The sequence below is a fragment of the Puma concolor genome, chromosome E4, assembly GCF_028749965.1.
Source record: "Puma concolor isolate L17-30 chromosome E4, mPumCon1.1.hap2, whole genome shotgun sequence".
In the NCBI taxonomy this organism is placed as follows: Eukaryota; Metazoa; Chordata; class Mammalia; order Carnivora; family Felidae; genus Puma; species Puma concolor.
In genome coordinates this window covers 38,921,745-38,945,397 of record NC_141683.1, presented here as the reverse complement: position 1 = coordinate 38,945,397, position 23,653 = coordinate 38,921,745, and the positions used below count along the sequence as shown (strand labels likewise).

Sequence of the window (23,653 nt, the reverse complement as noted above, 5' to 3'; positions counted from 1 at the left end):
GGCTCTGAGCCTGACATGGGGCTCAAACCCACAAACCACGAGATCATGACCCGAGCCGAAGTCCGACGCTTAACCGACTGAGCCACCCAGGTGCCCCCAGGACACCGATGATCTTAATCACACGTCAGTTGTTCCTCAACAGAAGCCGGCAGCTAACATTAGGTAAATGTCTGCTGAGGCCAGGCACCCTGATGACTGTTTTACACACCTTATCCAATGAAGCAGGACAGTATTATCCCCATTTTGTAGATGAGGAAACTATAAGAGATGAAATCATTCTCCCACGGTTTCCCCACTGTATTGTGATTTCCATGAGAGAAAGGACTCCTTTATTATTGCTGCCTCCCTCACACCCAGAACAGTGCTAGGCATTGGGAATCTTCCAGTAAAAACTTTTTGAATGGGTGGATGAATAGGGTAGTAAATGGTGAAGCAGAGAAGACTATATTCTCTAGAAAGATTTTCCAGGCTAACTGAAAAAACTGTAATAATCCACAGCTCCTTTAACCTTCTCTTTCTCCATGTATTTCCCCATTGGTTGAGTGTTTTCAATGGGAAGCGTCTTACTACTCTGTGGGCGTACAAGGTTGGTTGCTAACTTTGGAACACTTGTGAATCCTGGGCTCAGAGTCATGACCGAGGCGAGTGAGTCATATTCCCCACACAAAGCTCCCTACACACTGGCTGTCAGAATAAACCAGAAGTTGCCATCTCGTCCCGCGCTCTGGCTGTCTCGTTTTACCTTCTTAAAATGACGAAGGATGTTCTGCAGAGGGTGGGGTTGGGGTGACGGTAGACTTCTGGATACTCTTGCTCTCTGGAAACCTGCAACTTGCACAGGCTCTGCTGGAAGCCTCACATTCTACTGGAAGAGTCTGTCCCTCCTCTAGGATATCAGCGTGAACCTGTAGACCGTGGCATCTTTAGTGTAGGCAATGGCTGCAGGAATCCCACGAGGCCATTCGAGGGGGTACATAACATAACCTGTCACCAGGAGACCATTAGCCTCTGTGACAAAGGATACATTTTCTCATTCCTTACTCAGAGAGAAGAGTTTAAACATACAAGCGCCCCTCGCCTGGGTGGCTCAGTCGGTTAAGCATCTGACTCTTGATCTCGGCTCAGATTTCACAATTTGTGAGACTGAGCCCCGCGTCGGGCTCTGCACTGATAGAGAGGAGCCTGCTTGAGATTCTCTCTCTCCCTCTCTCTCTCTGTCTCTCCCCTCTTCACATTCTCTCTCTCTCTCTCTTTTAAAATAAATAAATAAATAAATAAATAAATAAATAAATAAATAAATAAATAAATATTAAAAAAAGATACAAGTGCCCCTGAGAGAGGAAACACATTGATTTAGTCACACAAAGGCGCAAACAGCTGATGGCAGACAGGAAACAGAGTTCAGGGGAAATAAAACAGGGGCAGAAGAGACTTCGCAAATTACTGGATACTGAAAATGCAATCTACTATCTCTCCTTCACATTGTGGGTTATTCGGGGTCCTTTGCGTGGCTGTGGCAAATGACTGAATCCTTGCTTCCAAGTCTGCCAGTGGGAGAAATAAAAAGCCAGGGAGAAAAGAGAAAATGTCTTTTGCTAGACTAGGTCACTTGTTACCTGCGAACAACACCGTGACCATGTCCTGATAAGTGGTGAGGCTAAAAGGGATTTTCATCTTCTCGTCAGATTTTAATTTGCATAAATTCTGCCATCCCCTTTATTAAAAAGAACGGAGAGTGGATAGTATCTGGCTGCGTGAGGACCCTCTGACTGGGCGAGCAGCCCCCCATGACGCTTCCAAATGCCGGTTCCTCTGCCAAACATGCCCCAGTAGTTTCACTCCTCCTGACCAAAGTGGATAATGCAGGTGTAAGGACAGAGGGAGAAGCGGTGCTCTTAAAAATAGATCTGACTTAGTAGTCTTTAAATAACCGAGGATTGTGATATGAGAGAGGGCTACTTACTTTGAATCTGTATCTCTACGGAGAGCAGAATCTGACAAAATGGCCTCAACTGACTTGCGTAAAGCGATTTGGCCTCGCTGAGTAAGAACTTCTACAAGGTAAGAGAGCTGCTAGACAAGAGAATTTCCTTCGCTGCAGCAGAATGGATTCTTATTTGACCGAGATGGTCACTGAAATTCAGCCTACCTTGACACAGAGGGACAGAGTAAATCCTTGTCATTCAAAGTGTGATCCCCAGAAGCAGCATCGGCCTCACTGGGGAGCTTGTTAAAGATGCTGACTCTCAAAAAAAAAAAAAAAAGATGCTGACTCTCTGGTCCCATCCTTGACCTACTCAATACGAATCCTTCCACCCCCACAAAATTCCCAGGTGAAACACATGTACCTCACAGACCGAGAAGCCCTCGACTAAATGACCTTTGCAGATTCCTTCCACCTGAGGATTTCATGGGCCAACTCCAGTTGAGAAGCGGTGAGGCCCCTCTGCAGAGGGGGACCTGGTTGCTAAGGAAGTTGGAGGCGTGATGTTCCCCCTCCCAAGTCACAGCTCTCCACTCGTCTGTTTTTACAGGATATGTTTCTCCACAACCTCAAGGGTACTATAGCTGAAGTCCCTCCCAACACACACCAGACTCCCTGTAGCAAATTCCTGGGAGACCACACAGCTTGAGAGTCTGGTTTGTGTTCAAAGGGACTGCAGCTGCCATACTCTTGAGGTATGTCTCCCTCAGGCCCATCAGAGACACCCAGAGCAAGGAGTGAGGCAGGTAGTCCAGTGGTTTGTATAGATCCTAGCTTTCCTCCCTGGGCCAGAACCACCTACATACCTCCCTGTTCATTCATCTGGGGGCTACAGATGGTGGTAGCACCCAACATCGCATCTGTTGAAGAATCCAAAGGCAACTCATAGATTTTCCCTAGAAGGATTTGTTAAAGTCATTATGCATAAATTATTCATAAATATAAATAAGAAAAAGAACACCCAAATCTCAGGTGTGGAGTGAGGGGTCTCAAGATAAGGTAAGCAACCCTCAAAGAGGATTTACTGCACGGACACACACATGCGGAGGAACATGTCCGCCCAGATGCTGATATCAACTATTGATTTGATCCATTTGGGCTGCTATAACAAAATACTATAGCCTGGGAGGCTTACACAACAGACATCTATCTTCTCACAGTTCTAGAGGCTGGGAAGTCCAAGATCAAGGTGCTGGCACATTCAGTTCTTGGTGACGTCATTCTTCCTGTCTTATAGATAGCCACTTTTTCATTATGTCCTTACGTGGCCACTCATCAGCGTGTGTACATCAAGAAAGAGCTTTGGTGTCTCTTTCTTCTTCTTATAAAGGCATTAATCCCATCATGGGACCCTACCATCGTGGCAACATCTAAACCTAGTGACCTCCCTAAGGCCCCATCTCCAAATACCATCACATTGGGGATAAGGACTTCAAAGTATGAATTTGGTGGAGGACACAGATGTTCAGTCCATAACAACTACCAATGTAATAGACTTCAGAGAGGCTGTTTTCAAATCTGTATTTTTTCCCCCTGAAATGATATGTTCTTGGCTAATACTAATATTTTTTAAGTATACTAAGACTATACTAGAGAAATAAAAAATTAAAAGTTATGCATCTTCATAACAACTAGTAGTGCAGTAGAAATGTAGTTCATCAGTCCCTAGGGTGTCTGCACTCCACCATTTCAGGTCAAAGATGAGCTGCACTATTTATTCACAGTAAGGAAAGCAGTTTGGATCAGGGACTCTAGAGTTAGAATGATATGGGTTCAAATGAGACTTTAGGGCTTGCTACCTATGACCTCTCCAACCTCTGATTTCCCCATCTATAAAATGGAGGCAATTGTAAGAACTTCTATCATCACATATCATTTTAAGTCATGTGACGGTTAAAATAAATAATATATGAAGTGCCCTGCTACAGAGTAGACATGAAATATACAGTGGCTATTACCATCACTGCAGTTGCTATTATTGGACATGATATTTAAGTCTTTCTGGCTCATATATACTCTTTCTACCAAGAAACAGGAATTAAATTTCCTCAGTAGATGCCTTATTACCTTCTTGAGTTTATAAAAGGTCTCCTGCTTCCTGTATCTCATGGAACAGCCCAGATAGGGCTCTGCCCTTGGAGACCCTAAGAACAAATGTGGCCACTTATCTGACTACTGGCTGGAAGAACTCCTCCTGAATCCTGAGCTCCTGGTAAAATTTGTAGCACAAGGTAGGATTTGTTTGTCAGAAGGCCAGGAGATCTCCTCCACCTCTCTGACTCCCACTGTTCCACCCTGGTGAGCACTGATCTTCATCCATACCTCTTGACCCCTACCTGCCTGCTTCCCCTTATATGACACTTCACCCCTGAGCACATATCATGCACTGGCCTTCAAGGGTCATCTCTCCTTCATGTTAGCTTTCATTTCTTCCAGGATTCCCTGGGGCCAGCCATCTGAGCAGGCCCCTTGGAACATACCCAGTACTTCATGGATGGGTCACCTGTACGTTACCAGAGTAGAAGAAGGTATCATTTCTACCCTACCCTAACCATACCCCATGACATCAAAATCGGTTGTCATCCATCCATGAAAGACCCACATCCCCAAATTCTTTCATCCCAATTCCTTTGTCCAATGCTCTTAAAGCATATGAATGGCTTGGCCTTGGGCCCTGCTCCTCTCCTAGTCAATCACCCAATTATCTCTTTCAGGAAGTTTCCTGCCTTCCTTCCCAAGCCAAGGGCCCCTCCACTAAATTTACCCCTATTATTACCCATTACACTGGAATGACTTCTGTCTCTGTCTGCCTCCCCCAGTAAACCAAGTTCCAGGAGGGCTAGGGCCATGTGTAATTCATCTCTGTATCCCCAGTATTTAGCACTGTGTTTAATACATAGTAAGAATGCAATAAATGTTGTAGAAAGAAAGAAGAAGGAAGGAAGGGAAAGATAGGAAGCAAGAAAGATGAAGAAAGGAAGAAAGGAAGGAAGAATAAGACAGGATGAGAGGTATGGGAAGAAAAAAATAATGAGAATAGGATGGACTTAAATCTATAGAATTCCCAATAGCCCTGAGCAATGAAGCTAAAACCCATCCTCCTCTATATTTAATCTTCCAATGTTTCCCTCCCTGTTATTAACATAAAAATGGAGTGAGTTTATAGAGACTCATTAAAATAGTTGGCTAAATAATCATTATGTTTCCCAGAGCCCTTGGCCATCAGCAAGCCCTATAAAGTACTCTCTACTGACATCAGGGCATAAAACCATCATCAAACACAAACACTGCACTTTTTCCTGGTCACAGACACAGAGTCCATTCAAAGGTCAAGGTCAGTCACTTCTTGTGTACATGAATCCCCCACAGCTGACAAACATTTCCACACACATCCAAGGAGAGGGGAAGAAGGACCAACAAATTCTTAGGAGTTCCTTGTTGGTCATAACAACCTTATTGATCTCTCCACAAATGGAGAGAAGAAGGGGCCCAGAGAGGTAAACAGCAAAACAAAAAAGTCAGGTAATCAAGAAAGTATCCGCAAGTGTACACATACAGACACACTCAACAGATTAACTTTCCTAATACTGTTTTGCTCAGATTAATAATTAAATGGCCTTGTGTACTTTGAATAGAAGCCAACTGCTCAGCAAAGAGAGGTGACAGAGAAGCATATCAACGAGATCAGCCTGGAATGAAGATTAGTCAGTACGCCATGCAGATAATCTTGAGTTTCTTGAATTCATTATCTGTATCTTCTCTGCCTGTGTCTACCTTGGAATTTTAGAGATGGATTAGATAGGAGGTCTGGAGAAAGCTTGCTCTACAAACTTTGGTTTATTCCAGTCATTTCGGTCACTGTTCTCTCTCCACCAACTAGAAGTAATAGTTTGACCGTGAAGCCTAAGCTAAACTTTGTTGGTTCTGTTTGGAGGACAACTCCTCTTGGCTTTGGGAACTAATCCATCTGGGTCCTCTCGTTTCATCAGAGCATGCCTCCTTATTAACACCATGAAATCTCTCTGAACAAAGAGTGTGTATTCCCCATGATTCACTTTGTGGTCAGGAATTTCATTACTGAAGGTGGAAATCATGTGGGAGGGGAGTATTGGAAAAAGTGAGTGTGGTTGTAGGAGAAGATACATTAAGATAAAAGATAAATAGATTACTTTTTAAACACTGTCGAGTGCTAATCTAGTCCCTGGAAATAGAGGGAGAGATTAAACTAGAGTTAGCAGGAAGTCTGACATGAGCCCACCTAGTGTTCAGGTGAGGAAGGTGGGAGATGCGGAAAAGGAGCACAAGAGGGAGGAAGGCACATGCCACAGCAGAGGATTGTCCTCCCCAAATCAAAGGAGAATGGGTGCTTCCGGGAGATGAGATTGTCCTCCCCCGGGCACCTACCAGGCATGGATGCAGATGCCTCCCTGGGCCAGCCTTCTTCCTACCCTCTTTTTCCCTGCTTCCCTCTCTGCCTCTTTTCCCTCCATCCACTTTTATTGACCACCTGTTGTGTCGGGTACAGTGCAGGTGATGGGAATATGAAGGAAATATTAAAAGTCCCTAACCTCAAGTTATTGTTCGACAAACCAACAATGCGGTCCTATCACAGAGCCTGTGTCAGTATGCAAAGTGCCAGGGCCAGGGGGGTTCGGTGGAAGCTGTGGACGTTCCTATCTGGCAGCCAACCCTTTCATGTAGCTGATTTCAGTAACGATGTGGTTTTTAAGTTTCCACACACCTACTGCTCTAGATCAAAAGAGAACAAAGAGACATTTTGACCAAACTCAAAAGAATTTTGATTGGATCTTGTTTGAAAAAAAAATCTACTAGAGGACATATAACATTTTGGAAAATGGTACATGGACTGGAATGAGGTGATTAAGGTGATTATCATTAATTTTCCTAAGTGTGATAAAGATGATTGTGAATACCCTTATTCATTAATATCCTTATTTTTTCAAGAGATATGTGTTGAAGTATTTAGAGGTCCTGTGTACCCCTTACTATGAAATGGTTAAGAAAAATATATATGGACAGCAAAATGTAAACAATTGTGGAATAAATAATTGTAGAATTAAGGAGAAGGGTTTGCGTGTCAATTGTACTATTCTTTCAACTTTTCTACACGTTCGAAGCTTCTCATTGTAAAAAAACTGAGAAGATTCTCACTACTTGCTCACTGTTATACTAAGGACTTCAGTAGAATAAGGCCATTTGTGTGTCAATTAGCCAATAAATAATCATAGCTAATATTTATCACGTGCCAGGGAATTCCGAGCTAAAGCAGGTTTTCTCCTTGAGTCCTTACAGCAACACTGCATTCCGGATTTTTCTTTACAGAGAGGGGAACCGAGGCTTGGCAAGGTGAAGTACTTATCTCACGTCACATATCTGGTAAGTGTCAGCACCAGATCCCAGCCTGGCTGTGATCTGGTTTCAGACTACCCACTTTTAACCACCACTCTCTATCCACGGCCTCCCAGGAAATACTTTGAAATGCAATGTCTAGTTGAAGTCATGGTTACAGAAATCATTGCCATGAAGGGCAATCTGTCAACCTGTGAGTACAAACAACCATTGTAAGAGCCTTTCCTGCTTTGATAGAGAGAAGGGTCTTTAGGGGGGCTCCCAGGGAAGGAGAGGCCATTGGTGGAGCAAAGGGCAGAGAAAGAGAAAATGGGGAATGGAAGCATGGCCCAACCCTATGCACCCTCAACTGTTTGGGGGCAAATTAAAGACGTTTGGCAGGTATTTCTGTCTGGAGCATCAAAGTATTTTCTGTTTAGTAGAAAAGGTGCAACAATTAATGCCACCCCATATCACTACAGAAGCCTGAAAAAAAATCAGAGCTGAGATAGAAAATGGTCGTTTCTTCCCAATGGTTTCTTAATCAAGGTCTCCTTATGTCTGAAGTTCCTATTACTGACCCACCATTGAGGACATGCAAGGCAATTTAAGAGAGTGACACTGGGCTCTGTTGAGTCATTGTTACCCCTTACAACCCCCTTAGAACCGGAGCCAGAGAGTGGAAGCCAGGATGTACCCAGCCAATAGGCTTCTGTAGGAGTTTCAACCATGACCTCGACCTTACTTGCTCTCTGCTCCAGTCTCCTGACTAACTAGCCCATTGCATGGCCAGCCTGGCAGACTCACCATGTAGTAAGCCAGGGTCAAGTTCTATTTTGCTCTTGGTGTATGAAATGTAAGAGTTAGAGAAATCATGTAAAAAGTCAAAAGGATGTAAACTTTGCAAACACCAGTCTCCCAGGGATTTGGCATTAGAACAAAAGTCACTTCCTTCAGTGCCCTTTTCTTACAGCCCAGCTTTTCCTGTGAGGACAGATCTACCTCAGAAAACATCTGTCTAGTTCTAAGTATTTCTACAGTTCTAACCATTTATACAGCGAGGCAAAAGGTCACCTTATACAGAATTTGGGGACTGCCTCTGGGAAATTTATTTTTTTAAAATAAACACAATTGTTCCAACTGATTTCAGTACATATTTCTAGAAATTTCACAGCATTGTGACAATCACAGACTATCCCTCAGTCCCGAACAAGGGACTCTGAAGCAGCCCTCAAAAGACAAAAAGTTGAAGTCAACTCTGATGATTCCTGTGAAGCAGAATCCATTTCAACTGAGAGAAAAAGGAAATCATTACCCAAACCTCGGAAAGCTACAGAAATGACAGCTATTTTAAAAATTCCAAAATGAAAGGTGCTCCTCCGGGAAGAAATGGAACAATGGAAAAGTATTTGTTAAAATAAATGGCTTTCGGGGTGCCTGGGTGGCTCAGTTGGTTATGCGTCCGACTCTTGGTTTCAGTTCAGGACATGATCTCACGATTTCGTGAGTTGGAACCCCATGACGGGCTCTGTGTTAGCAGTGTGGAGCCTGCTTAGGATTCTCTGTCTCTCCCTCTCTCTCTGCCCCTTCCCCACTCATGCTATCTCTGTATCTCTCAGGATAAATAAATAAACTTAAAAAATTTTTTTAAATAAATGACTTTCATGGGGCATTTCCCCTAACGGTCTTCCTCAACCCAGATAGTTCTCTTGCCTTAAACCCATCTTGCACACCACCCAGCTGTGAGCATCCCATGAGATGCTGCCATTTCCTTGCTTATATGCCTCAGTGCCTCCCGCCCAACCCACTAACCCCCAGAACTGGTCCCCTTCCTCCTGCTTCTCTGAGCTCCAAGACTCCATTCTCTCCATGATATTTCTAAAGGTAAACATGAACCCACCCCCTCCTACTTAAAAATATGGCTGGCCCCAGATCCCCCACATGATAAAATCACACACTATTTGGCACTCAAGGCCTCCAGGATCTTTCTCCTGCCTCCTTTTCCCAGACTCAACTGCTATCACAGCCCACACGCATCCTTTGTTCCAGTTACGCAGACTTCTCTAAATTCTCACCCTGTCTTTACTGAGTGGCCTCTGTCCATGCCTTCTCATTCACTGTTCCCCCTGTCTAGAATGCCATTCCTCTGAGTCCATAGAGTACACAGAAGCTTCAAGACTCAACTCAAATGTTACAACCTCAATGGAGCCCATCCAGAACTACCTTTCTCTATTTCTCTTTCTCTCTCTCCATACATCAGATGCCACACACACACACACACACACACACACACACACACACACACACTCCATGCCCCCAGCTTACTTCCCTAGCCACCTTCCAATACCACACCTTTTCCAGGGCTCTGCTTCGTCCTCTGTTCCCACACCTGCTGCCCACATAGACAGCAAGTCTTTCCTTGAGGACAGAGCCCACACAGTGCTCATCATTGTGTTCCAATTCTTAGCACAGTGCCTGACACCCAGTTGGTGCTTTATCAGGTGGAAGAAATCTAGATCCTCCCCAACCAGCAAGGCCAGGCTCAGATTCTGCCTTTCCCAAGTCTTCCCAGATACCCGAGGAGAAACATTCCTGCCACCTCAGAACTTTATATCCTATATTGTCTGTAAATTGCTACTTCTTTCTTCCTAAATATATATATTTTTTTGTATTTTCTAGGATTGAAAAAAATTTATCCTTCTACACTATAATATGGTTTCAGGAAGTCACACTTCTTACTCCCTCCCTTCCCCAACCAGCCTTTGGTTTTGTTTAGGAAGTATTGTTGAATTAATTTGTCAACCGCTCCTTTAAGACATCAGCATCAATTGTGTTAAAGCTTAAAATTGTTTAAAAACATCAATTGTTACAAGGTCTTAGTTTATAGAGAAAATGTAGCCAAAAGACTGACTTCATTTATCCCCTTTTAAGAAGCCCAGAAATTCTGTAAGATGAATGCTTCTGTTCAGAAGTTGCTGGGAAGCCATGGGCTAATAGGATAAAAAGTCCTGGCCCTGCGCCGTGGCCATCTTGTCCATCGTCTGTTCTGCTTGGCTTCTTCCCAGGCTGGGCTGCTTCCCTTCCCAGGGCCAAAGGATTCAGGTTTACACGTTGAGGTCCTCTCTGATTTTCTGGAGGTAATCCCTTCAGTGTCTGGTTCTCTGCTGTTCCAATAACACTTCATCAACAGGACCAGTAGCTCTGTGGCCCGAAGGGCGAAATTTATATACATTGCTTCTTTCAAAGTGACCTTGGAGAAACTTTTTTTTTTTTTTAGCCTCACCATTTCATAAGTTCTGAAATGCAGATCTGGGGAAGGAGAAGGATATGTAGAAAAACTCTCACTTAGCTTCTAAACCTGCCACTTCTTTGTATCACCGACTACCTGAAGAGCCCAGTTGCCTGGAGGCCTTTAGCTAGGACAGTGGTGTGCTAGACAGGGTTCCTGGGCTGCTGGCTGGAGCAGCATCAAAGTGACCTCAGGGTTGGAACAGGCCAACAGGAAAGCAGCTGGTGTCTCTATCACCATTCTCCCTCTACCTCCATGACCCTGTCTTACCCTCCATAGCCATCCCAACACAAACTGCCCCTCAAAGTCCTTGGTAGCCAAATATTTGTTAGTTGATGGAAAGGACTCTGGGGTCAGTGTCAGACTGACATTGGTAAAGGCTCCCTCTGACAGCCTGTCTTGCCCATATTCTTCATATCCTGGAATTGAACACTGGTGATATGGGAATCCAAAGCCATACACCTGTTCAGATTCAAGGAGTAGCCAGGAGTTGAGAACAAAAGGGCAAGGTGTAAGACTATTTACTGGATAGGTGGACACACAGTAGGTCCAGGCCAGCCTGGGAAGGCCAATGTGACATAATTATGCTTAACCAAAGGTGGGCTCAACCTAGTCTAAGAACCTGGGAGCTTCTCCTAGGCAGCCAGGAGGCTAACAGCATCTTGGGGCTTAACAGGTAGGGGACCTCAAGCTAGGAATCTAGGTCCTGGGGCGGGGAATAAACTATTGGATCTTACAAGAGGAATGCTGAATTGTCAGGCAGGGACTTAGTAAAAACAGAATATCACATAGCAGATTAATAATAAGGAATCAGGATACTGAAGTCAAATCTTGCTCACTAGCTTCTGAACTGCCTTGATGGTGGGCTACAGGTGGAGGATCTAGAGCCAGGCCTGGTGCCAGACCCAGGCAGGACTTGACTTTGCATGTGGAGCCCTCCCTATTCTAGACGACTAGCACCAGAAGGACAAGGACCACGTGTGGCTCGCTCTCCGCTCAGTAAGTGCCTGGTACATAGTAGGTGCCGAATAAATACTTACTGAGTGGATGACCATTATGTAAATTGTTGGGAAGAACAATGAGGATGCCAGGCACAGCTTTCTTCTTTAAGAAGATCACAGTCCGTCTTTGTCCTGCAGGTAGCATGGCTACCAGAGCTCTGTCTGGACCCTTCCAACTCTAGCCCCTGGATTTATTTTAACAAACACATATAACACTTGCCACAGTCCAGCAAATATCAACTAACTTAATTCTCAACTCTATGAGGTAGGTACTTTTATTAGCCCCATTTTATAGATGAGGAAACTAAAGCACAGAGAGGTCAAGCAACTTGACCAAGGTTTCACAGTGACCAATAAATGATAGAGTCTGGATATGTAGCCAGGCACTCTGACTCTAGAGCCTGTGCTCACGTAGACCAGCATCTAAGGATCCAGACCCATCACTATCCACGATTTGAGAGCTATGTAGTGCTGATCTCTGTGACCTTCTAGAAGCCATTCACCACCCATAAGCATCCTGCTAAGTCTGAGATGCTGGCAGTGGCTGCCAAATGTGGAAATGTTTCCCATTGTCTTTGGATGTCTCTGAAATGCAAATGAGACACAGCTTGGTAAAGCATTGCCTTGTAGAACCCCTCCCTGGGCCTGGACTATGTCAGGGCCAGCTTCATGGGGGCATGTGGCTACGTACTCACACAGGTCCCTGTGCTCAGAAGGACCCATGCTTGGTTTAATGTTCTTCTGCTCCTCTGCTGCCATCTTGGAATTCCTAATACTTTTTTTTTTTTTTCCCAAGAGAGGGAACACGCAGGAGAGGCAGAGAGAATGAATCCCAGCAGGCTCCCCACTATCAGTGCAGGGCCCAATGCAGGGTTTGAACTCACAAACTATGAGATTATGACCTGAGATGAAACCAAGAGTTGGATGCTTAACTAACTGAACCACCCAGCCCCCGCCCCCGCATTCCTAATACTTTTGAATAAGGGGACTGGGACCTCTACTTTGCACAGAGCCCTGCAAATGATGTAGCTGGTCCTGCCTGTGTTTCTATGTTGTTCCTCAGATTCAACCAGATTTCGTTTCACTTACCCTCCCTTTCTTGCCCTTAGGAATCAGACTCTTAGTATATGTGCTGCCAAAGCGAGCACAGGAATCAGACTCTTACATCTCCATAAATTCCTCTCATTCATAAATGTTAAGAGAGCATGCAGGCTAGCTCCAGTTTTTTAAGAGTCTCTTATTTTAATCTGCTCCCTCCAAAGCCAATTAGAATTTTTTTTTCCATAAGATTAAGGATGCTGATACTCACTCCATCCCTCCCACCCTCTCCTCATATGGGAATCTTAATCTTTCAGCTCCCTGCCCATCCAGGAGAGAGAGAAAGGCGGCGAGGCTAAGGTGGGTTGTCAGCAAAGAGATGCCCATTCAAAGAGAACATCCATAGTGTTACAAGATAAACTGAGGCATATTAAAATTTTGAGGAGTTTATCTAAGCAAAGATCAAGTCAGATTATGTAGCACCAAACCAGAAGTGGTTAGGAGTGCTCCACCAACAGGAGTCAGAGGAAAGATTTATGTACAGAAAGTACAAAAACAGAGAGAGAAAATTATTTGATTGACTGTAGCTTAAAGCCTAGTTGACTGTAACTGGTTGTCCTTAGCATTTTGATTTCATAACCTTGAGGCATTTACAGGCTTAGATTTGGGCTTGCTTTCGTAGGCTGCCAGGGAATTAGAGCCACATCCGTCTAATGGCCTTCTTGTTTAATTAATTTAACAGTAGTCTAGATTAAAAGAGATTTAAGAGGCATGTTGACCAAATTAATGTGTGGACTTTGTTTAGATCCCAATTCAAATAAACTAACGGTAAAAAGATATGTCTCAGATGATCAAGAAACATTAAATATGGACTGGGTATTAAATGATACTGAGGAATTATGCCTTATTTTGCTGTGCATGTGAAAGGTATTGTGGTTATGTAAAAAAAATGCCCTTATTTCTTTTAGAGATGCATACTGAATTATTTAGGAGTGTTATGACACTGTATCTGGGATTTGCTTTAAAATGCTTCAGGGGAAAAAAAAGGGTTGGAGAGGGAGAGAGATGAAAGAAATATGGCAAAGTATGGATGCATTTTGAAGTTGGGGATGGGGTTTCTTGTACCCTTCTTCTTTGTTTATGTTCAGAAGTTGTCATAATAAATAGTTAAACATGAAAGAGAGGAAGAAAAAAAGAGAGAGCATCTAGACCACAGTGTTTCCAGAAGAGCAGAAGCAGATGTTTACTGTTGTTCCCTTTTACTGGCTCAGAGGAGTCTGAGTTCTGAATGGGCTGTTTTTTATGTGTGTGGACAACTCTCAACTTTGCAATGTCCTTTGAAACATAATCTTCTAGGGACGTTTCAGTGACAGTGGGATTGGCTCTGCCCAACCATCCTCACTCATTCTCCTTGTGAGTAATAGCTTATGAAGATACCAGTATAACTGGAACCAAAGAGGCTCAAACTCATGACCTTGACTTATTAGCCTCCTTCCCTAATTTCATCACATCCAAATCCTGTTCCTTCCCTGGGCCTAGTTCCCATGTGAAGCCTTCTATAACCACCCATCCTGTCCTGATATCTTCTTCCTCATCTCCCACAGCAATTACAGTCTAGCAGCTGGCATTTAAATCTTTATTTGGCCCTGAGTTGTTCTTGGATGACTTTGTGCAACCCATTCTCATCTCCCCAACTGACTGCAGTTTCCCATGACTTCCACCCTGACAGAGTTCAGGGTGCTCTGAACAGGTCTCTTCTACACTGAGCAAACTGTAGGCCATTTGTTTGTATATTCAGTCATTTACTCTCCTGATACTGAGCACCTACTATATGCTAGGCATGGTGCTAGATGTTGGGGATTCAACAGTGAACAAGATAGATCCGGTCTCTGCCCAAGAGCTCTTTCTTTTGAGAGGGACAGATGACATTAAGTAAGTACCCAACACAGTAATTGATGACGATGGTGGGGAGCCCCTTAAAAGCAGCGCCCACGGTGCTCTGAGGGTGCAGAACAGGAGACCTGGACTGGTCTGAAGAGTCAGGGGAGGCTCCCCATAAGGAAGTGACTTCAGGAAAGGACTTGAAGGAAATGTAGTAATTAGCCTGACAAGGAGGTGAAGAGGAGCATTCCGGGCAGAGAAAGCAGCATAGGAAAGGCCCCTGGGGGAAGGAGTTTGGCATTCCAGAAGTCCAGTTTTACCGATATGAGAGACCAAGATTGAACATAAGCATGCTTCTTTAATTGAGATGAATTTCTTTAAAGAAAAATTGTTTCAATGTTTATTTATTTTTGAGAGGGAGAAAGAGAGACAGAGCACAAGCTGGGGAGAGGCAGAGAGAGAGGGAGACACAGAATCCAAAACAGGCTCCAGGGCTCTGAGCTGTTAGCACAGAGCCTGATGTGGGGCTCGAATCACAAACTGTAAGATCATGACCTGAGCCGAAGTTGGACGCTTAACTCACTGAGCCACCCAGGTGCCCCAAAATGAATTTCTAAGCACTTTGTAAGCTGGGTTCTTATTATCATCTGATTGTTTTTATTGTCATTATCATTGTTTATTTATTGTTATTTTATTGTTATTATCATTGTTGCAATAATAGCCTCCCATTTGTTCTTGCCCCCTGCATGCATTCTCTGCAGTGTGATTCTATCCCTCTTCCCACTAGCAGCAGAGTCTGTTTCTCTGAGTCTATTTCTCTATCTATTGAATCCAGGCCTGGCTAAATGACCTTATTTGGCGAATGGGACAATTGCAAAATTGACACAGCAGAGGCTCTTGCTGGTGGGATCTCTTTACCACCATGTGAACAAGCCTGGCCCCTTCTCATTGAGGATGAGCAGCACCACATGGAAAGAGGCTCCAGCCACATCCTTGGTCCAGCATTCCACTTGAGGCCCCAGACGTAGGAGTGTGGCTGTCCCAGACATCTAGCCTCAACCAAACTAGCCCAGCCCAGAAGAACCACCCAACCAACCCACAGAATCATGAACTAGATTAAATGTTTGTTATTTTAAATCACTAAGTTTTGGAGTAATTTGTTATGAAAAGCTCATTAATACATTATCCGTACATCTTACATCTTATATACTCCTATCAACCAACCAACAAAGCATTTGTTAGGCACTCGGGGTACAATAATAAGTAAAAACTTAACGGTTATAATCTACTTGGGGAGATGTCTTACCTGTGAAAAAGTAAGTAACACTGCAGTTCAAAGTGATAAATGCTAAGTGAGTTCTAATAGTGCTGTGGCATAAGGAGGAAGAAGCGATCTCTAAGGCAGAGAAAATTTCTATAGGAGCCTGAACTTCAACTTGATCATAAAGAGCACCGATTTAATCTTAGGTAGCTGGAGACAAACAGGGGTGGGATCTCCAAGTCAGAAGAAGATTGCAAACAACATGTTCAGGAAACTGGTGAGCAGTCTGGTTTGGCCAGAGCATAAAGAAAATCAGTAAGAGATAAAGTTGGAATGGGGGAGGCCAGGCTACCAAGAGCTGGAAACCTGGGGTTAGAGTCGATAGATTTAGCAAATAAAAATACAGGGAGCTCAGCAATATTTGGGACATACTTATGCTAAAAAAAAGTATTTGTTGTTTATTTGAAGTTCCAGTTTAACTGGAAGTTCTGGTTTTTATCTGGCAACTCTAGCTAGGGTGGCAACCTCAAAAGCCTACAGAAGTCCAGGAGATAAAATACATGAGTAATATGGGCAGGTGTAAGGCAATAGAGGTGACTGAGGACTGTGGCAAAACGAGAGAACACTTATTTCACTCGGGGAATCAGCTCGACTTTGCTCCTGACAATTGTTGCCATGTGAAAATGCAGGCCCGATATTTCCAACTCTTCCAATTTTTCAAGAGAAGTTGAAATTTTGGATAGTTATACGAAATACCCTATTGTTTAGTATAAGTGAATATTTCAATATTTTAAAAAACCTGTGTGGGTCAAGCAAAACATGTCTGCCAGCCGTATCTAGTCTAAGGACCTCTGGTTTTCAACCTCTGTTTTAAGTCCTAAATACCTAGGTTTTTTTTTTTTTTTCTCACTATAGTAATATATGCCTGTAAAAAATTCAAACATCAAAACATTAAGGTGAATGTGAAGGTTTTCCTCCCCATTCTTTCCTCAAATCCTATTCCCTTCCCCAGAGAGCCCCTGTCAATAGTCTGGGCACATATGCTAATAACTTTAAAATCTGAGGCCGGGTTAAAGACAGAATCACAAATTCTAGACACATATTCTAGTAGACCTTTGGCATATATGTACAAGGAGGTATGTGTGTAAGGAAATACGCACAAGGAAGTTTATTGCTGTGAAAAATAAAAAAATATCCTAATTCCTATTTTAGAGAACTACATAAATAAACTGTGATATATTCATTACAAAATACTAAATAGCAGTTGAGCTGGATGAACTAAATGTTTACATATCAAATGCATATATTCTCAAAAACATTGAGTATAGAAAAAACCTAAAACAAAATTACTTTCTCTATTATCTATCAATCAATCAATCAATCAATCAATCAATCAATCATCTATCTAATCCAAGTACAAAAACATGGACCAGATGGAAACCTGTCTAACTCACTGTAATAGTTTTCTATTGTTGACATATTCTCTAATTGGCATAAACTTAATAACTTTCAAAAACACCACTCTATCATCTTACAGTTCCCAAGGTCAGAAGTCTACAATGGGTCAGCAAGGCTCTGGGAGAGAATCCTTGCCTGTTCTAGCTTCTAGAGGCTGCCCATATTCCTTGGCTCTTGGCCCCATCCCACCAACCTCTGTTTCCGTTATCGCGTCTTCTCTCTGATCCTCTGGTGATTACACTGGGCTCTTATAAAGACACGGGTGATTACATTGGGCTCAGGTGGGTAATCCAGAACAATCTCTCCATCTCAAAATCCTTAATGTAATTATATCTGCAAATTCCCATTTGCCATGTAAGGTAACATACCCACAGTTTGGCACATGGATACCTTTGGAGGGCCATTATTTAGTCATGATAGTGTTTACCTGAGGATAGAACGAAGAAAACAGGATTGGGAAGACAAAGAAAACTTCAACTTTGTCTGCCAGGTTTTATTTCTTTGCTTTAAAAAAGTCTTTATGTCAAATTACAATTTTCTGATTATGGATGGTAAGTGTTAGTTATATTATTCCGTATATATATTCCATATCATTTATATATATATATTTCATATATATTTACGGTATATATATGTATTTTTATATTATAAATATATACTTATATATGATTATATATATAAAATCATATATATGATTTTATATATATGTATATATATAATCATATATATGATTATATATATATGTGTATATATATATATAATCATATATATATCCCTCTATCAATTTTTTTTCAAAGTTACCAGAGAGAGAGAAATGAGGTTAGGAAGGGAATAGTACATTTTAACCTGCTTTATATCTATGAAAGGTGTGCTGTGCTATTGTGTGATCTATAAGGGAATAATCAGACTTTTTAAGAAAGAATGAAAGAAAGAAACAAAGAAAGAAAGAAAGAGAAAGAAAGGGAGGAAGAAGGAAAGGGAGGAAGGAAGGAAGGAAGGAAGGAGGGAAGGAAGGAAGGAAGGAAGGTGGGAGGGAGGGAAGGAAGGAAGGAGGGAGGGAAGGAAGGAAGGAGGGAGGGAGGGAGGAAAGGAAGGAGGGAGGGAGGGAGGGAAGGAAGGAGGGAGGGAGGGAGGGAGGGAGGATTTTAGATCAGAAGGGACCATAGAGAAAAAACAGCTAGGCCAGAGGTTGTCTAATAGCCCCAGGAAGGTCTCACTTCCTCACACAGGAAGTACTGGGGCAGTACTTCAAGGGGATGCCGGGCCCAAGGGTGGGACCTCTAAGGACCCCCTTCTTCTCCTCTTCCACCCTTATCCCTTCCACCCTCCCTTCAACAAAAGCACATATGTTTTTATCTGTTTTTTATGATGGCGTTTCACACAAGATGTCATCATCCAAAAAGATGTTCTGTTATGTCAATATGTACCTCCACACACATGCGTGCATGCATTCACACTTACATGCACACGTATACAGTTTGGAAAACACTAACCCATTCTACCTTTCATCACTGTGTGACTGAGGAGTGTGAATCTGGGAGAGATGAAGTGACTTGAGACTACATAAAAGGTGTTACTATCTCAGTAAATCTCTTTTATTTGTGAGTCAGAGACCAGGCCATTATAAACCCATAGAGGAAAGCCTTAAGATTTTCCAGTAACCGGAACTGTCTTATCTGAAAACGTTTCCTGGAATCATGGATTCCTAGGACAGGGGTGTGGAGACAAGGAAGGAGGGGGTGTTTCTTGAGGAGGAAAGATCCTTTGTTCATCCTTCCTGCTTCCAGATGAATAAAGAAACTGCTGAAAAGAGGGCTATTAGGAAGGGAAGGAGTAGTAATAAATCCTTAAATCTAAAAGAATAGTTTAAAAAATCTGGTTTTCCCAGAGCTCAAGTGGACACAGAGGGATGTTTTTCCCTCTGCCTCCTTTTCTTCTCTCTTGCTTTTGTGAAAGTACATTTTCCTTATTCTGTCTTTCCAAGCCTGCTTTTTGTCTGTCTCTCTTGTGTTTTACTTTCTTACATATTTATTTGGAGTGAAAGGGATGCAGCTGGAAGTCACTTCTCCCAGGCACGGGGGTGTGTGCGTCGGGGCCTCCATCCCAGAGGAGACTTTCTTTGCCAGTTGTGGCATGAAGGCTGTCCAGAAGTTCAGGGGGTCCACCAACACGGAGGATAGCAGGAGCAGCAACGAATCAGCCCGAGAACACCTGCCTGGCGATGTGCTGTGCAGCGCGGAGCAAGGTGTGAAGAGCTGGCATCCACCATGGGAGGCGGTCAGGCTCGAGCTTTTGAAAAAATTTTCATTGGCACCTGTCAGATGGTTTGATTTCCAGGTGAATAGTTGTATTAAGGGGTTGACCTCAAGCCAGTTTGTATAGATTAGTTTTGGTTGTAGTTGAGAGAACTAGTAACTAACATTTTTTGGACATATAACTGCTGGCTGGTTGCCATTGTCCTGGGCATTCGCGGACTGTAGTGGGAACTTCATTTCTCTTTCATCCTTGCTAACAGAACCTCAGTTTTGTTCATCAATTCTTTCCTTTTGAGGGTCAGAGGAAAGTGACCTGTCTCCAATTCCAAAGGTAGGTATTAATTGGTCTAAGCCAATTATGATATTTCTATTTCCCTTGACAATGGCTGGTTTAGGAAAAGTCATGTGATATATTTTCTTCAGAAATCATCCTAACTGATGTTTGTAGGTTAAGTTCACCTAGTCTTCAGCATTGCCCATGAGGTAGTTATCTCCTTTATTTTTTTTTTTAATATTTTTTAATGTTTATTTATTTTGGAGAGAGAGAGACAGAGTGTAAGCAGGGGAGGGGCAGAGAGAGCAGGAGACACAGAAGCCGAAGCAGGCTCCAGGCTCTGAGCTGTCAGCACAGAGCCCGACGCGGGGCCCGAACTCACGGACCGCGAGATCATGACCTGAGCCGAAGTCGGATGCTCACCAGACCAAGCCAACCAGGCACCCCTATCTCCTTTTTTATAGGTTTAGAAATGCATTTAAGTTAATACAGTTGATAATCAGCTTAGCCCAAATTCAATCTAGTTGTAACTTCATGAAGAAGATGGGACCAGGCAGGACCCTGAAGGCAAGGTCAGAACTTTGTTCACTGGTCTCTAGTGCAGTGTCTGGCACATGGGAGCCATTTTGAATAAATTAGCCCAGATCCCAGGTTCATTACCCTATGCCACTACTTTAGAAATAACGGGTAACTTCTACTTCCTGCAATATGGTAGGCCAGCTATTCTTAAAAATCCCATCACTACCAAATACCTGAAATATCTAAAAATACTAAAAACATTTTTTAAACTATTAAAACGTACTGCTGAGCTGACATTCCTGTGTGTGCTTGCGTGGGTGTGTGCACACACAGAAAAGGAAAAACTAAAAGGCAAAAAAAATCAAAGCAATAGCAAGTTTAGAGAGGTAAGCGAGTACTAAAGGCAAAAGCACTCTGAGAGAAATCTCTCAGTTTCTGGAAACCACAGAGCCCACACAAGCTGAAGGATCAGATCAGAGACTGCAGCTCAAAGCTGGGCTTCTGAAGGGCAGAGCCGCAGTGTGAGTGGGGTACCCTCCAAAGGGACAGACCAAAGAATCACTTGTCTTGGCTTTTGCTCTCAGTTTGAGAGAAAAAATGTTTCCTTGAGCTGTGAGTCATCACAAACCAGCCCTCAACTCAGGTTTTGGGTCCAAATTCACTCTACTTGCATATTCTGAAGACCTCCAATTGAGAATTACATTTAAATTGATCCTGGGTAGGCCGTGATTCTGAGTGCTTAGAAGAAGCAAATATAGATCCTCTCTGGAGGAAGATACCACCCTTGGCCAGGCCTTGAAAAATTCCATCAGATAAAGATCCAATAAATATAAGCCCACGGTTTTCAAAAACAAATTATGAAACACACAAGGAAACAAAGTGCCATGAGTGAGAGTCAACAGAAACAACAAACAGAAGAATTGGGTCACAAAGACTTCAGATACTGGAATTATCGAAACAGAACATAAATTAAATACATTTAGTATCAGTGGAATGAGGAAAAGAAAGAAGTATTGGGGGTAGAAAAAAGGTAAGAGAATGAAGAGGGTGTTAGGCTTGTATTCTTTTTTTAAAAAGCGGAGCGCCTGGGTGGCTCAGTTGGTTAAGCGTCCGACTACAGCTCAGGTCATGATCTCGCGGTCTGTGAGTTCGAGCCCTGCGTCGGGCTTTATGCTGGCAGCTCAGAGCCTGGAGCCTGCTTCAGATTCTGTGTCTCCTCTCTCTCTGCCCCTCCCCGACTTGTGCTCTGTCTCTCTCTATCAAAAATAAATTTAAAAAAAATTTTTAAAAAGCAGAGTTAACATATACTAATTACTCAAATAATACAGTGACATATACATGTTGTAAAGATCCTAGCAATGCAGAATGTAAGGAAATTAGGAATAAGAAAAAAAATTATTAAATGTCTCCAATAGAAAGCCATGCTCTGCTTAGAGCCTACCCTTTAGGATGATCTGATTCTAGCCTTTCATTGCCTTTGATTTATTTTACAATTCTGTAAAGAGTACTGATAGCAAAGCAAAATAATGTTTGTCCATAGACACAGAAGTGAATTCCGTCCAGTGGAGGGACGACGTCCCCCTCTCTCCACCCTAGAAAAGCCAGTTTTGCATCCATTTACAAATTCTTTTCAATATTCCTGATCTATAAATCTGCTGTCCTTTGGATTCCTTTGAACCAATTGTAACATCTGCCTAGTCCTCTCATTAATAATAAGTTTAAACAATCTTAAAAAAAATTTTTTTAATGTTTATTTTTGAGAGAGAGTGAGTGAGAGAGAGAGTGTGTGGGGCAGGGGCAGAGAGACAGGGAGACACAGAACTTGAAGCAGGCTCCAGGCTCTGAGCTGTCAGTGCGGAGCCCGAGACGCAGAGCTCAAACTCACAAACTGTGAGATCATGACCCGGCCTGAAGTCAGACGCTTAACTGACCAAGCCACCCAGGCACCCCTTAAACAACCTCGAACATGTGTTTGTTTTATATCTCGTCATGATTTTCACCTTTTTTTTAAAGTTGTCCTTATAACAAAATAGAATAAGAAATTGAAAGTCTCCTTCTTCCTGAACCCTTGGAAAAACCACTAATGACCTGGTAATCCTGGAGAGCAAGTTGGAGAAGAGGCGGTGACCAGTGAAAGGTCACTCGGCATGCTGCCCCTCTTTCTGGGCAGAGTCCATCCTGGTCCTAGAGGCTGTCCCCAGGGTTAGTGGCTTGCCCAGGTCGCTTCGGTGCAGGACTCCCTGGGTTCAGCTCACGGCTCACCTTCTTGTGCTCAAACTTCCTGTGTTTTGGTGTCCCCTTACGGAAAATGAGGCTAGTCATAAACCTATCTGGTGGGGCTCTTGTAAAGATTAAATGAGTTCATATTTGCAAATCACTTGAAATCGTGCCTGGCCCATTGGCAAAACCAAGTCCTAGCTAACACTATTATTATCTGCATGACTGAATGGTCTATTTTTGGGCAAACTTCCATCTAAAACAGTACCAGTGCTCCCCAATAAAGTGGTATTTTCTTAATTTCTCTCTTTGCTATTCCTTTTCACCCGCTCACTGTTTCTGATGAACTCTTGGAAGCGAAACTGGTTGGTGGGGAGACAGAGCAAAGGAGGAGGAGGTGAACGCCAGGAACCATTGGGTCTGACGACGAGCAGAGGAGCTGGAACATCTTCGACATCTAACTTGGGGTAGGAGAGAAAGGAAATGTTGAAAATTTTGTTTGTTTCAAAATATCCTATCAACCTCAGCCCTGTGGTTAGTGAGTTATTCCCACTAGGAAAACACTACAGGCTGAGCAGATTTGTTTTCCCAAGACAGGAGGGTTAACAAACCAGCCACAATTGTCCCCTGGCACTGGTGCACCAGAATATTAAGTTGTTATCTGTATGGTGCCCAGAATACTAAGGGGCAAGCAATATGGTGGGAAAGGTATGGGCTTTGAAGCCAGGCAGGTCAGTGAGGAAACTCAGGCCGTCACTTGCTGGCTGTGTGACTTTGTGGAAAGCACTTCTCTCTGAGCCTCAGTTTCCCCATCTCTGTAGTAGAGATCATTATAGCTTTCTTTAAGCTTCTGGTGAGGATTAATTTAGGCCCGGCAGTGCCTGGTGGTCAGGCAATGTCAGCATCACTTGTCTTGTCAGGAGGGAGGCCTGGCTTCTTTCAACACCAGTGCCCTCTGGGAAGATGGAAAACCAAACTTTTGTGAGCATCCCTGGCAGCAACTGTTCAGTCATGCAGCTGACCTTCAGGAGTTGAAGGAAACTGAATTTTCCACAGGAAGAACAGCTGCCAGGTTGTTGGTCAGGGGTCCTGGAGGGTGGGTCACTGAGGATTGGTATCCACTCAGA

At 43.2% G+C, this 23,653-nt stretch overlaps 2 long non-coding RNA genes across 2 annotated transcripts in view; one reads left to right on the top strand and one right to left on the bottom strand.

Annotated features, from left to right (window-relative positions):
- The window catches only part of LOC147572604 (uncharacterized), a 59,835-nt gene that overhangs the window by 10,916 nt on the left and 25,266 nt on the right, over nucleotides 1-23,653 (bottom strand). The gene's annotated exons all lie outside the window — the stretch shown is intronic.
- LOC147572605 (uncharacterized) lies at nucleotides 1,963-15,687 on the top strand. The gene is made up of 3 exons (XR_015245927.1): nucleotides 1,963-2,061; nucleotides 7,328-7,381; nucleotides 15,378-15,687. It is a non-coding gene; the product is annotated as an uncharacterized LOC147572605 (long non-coding RNA).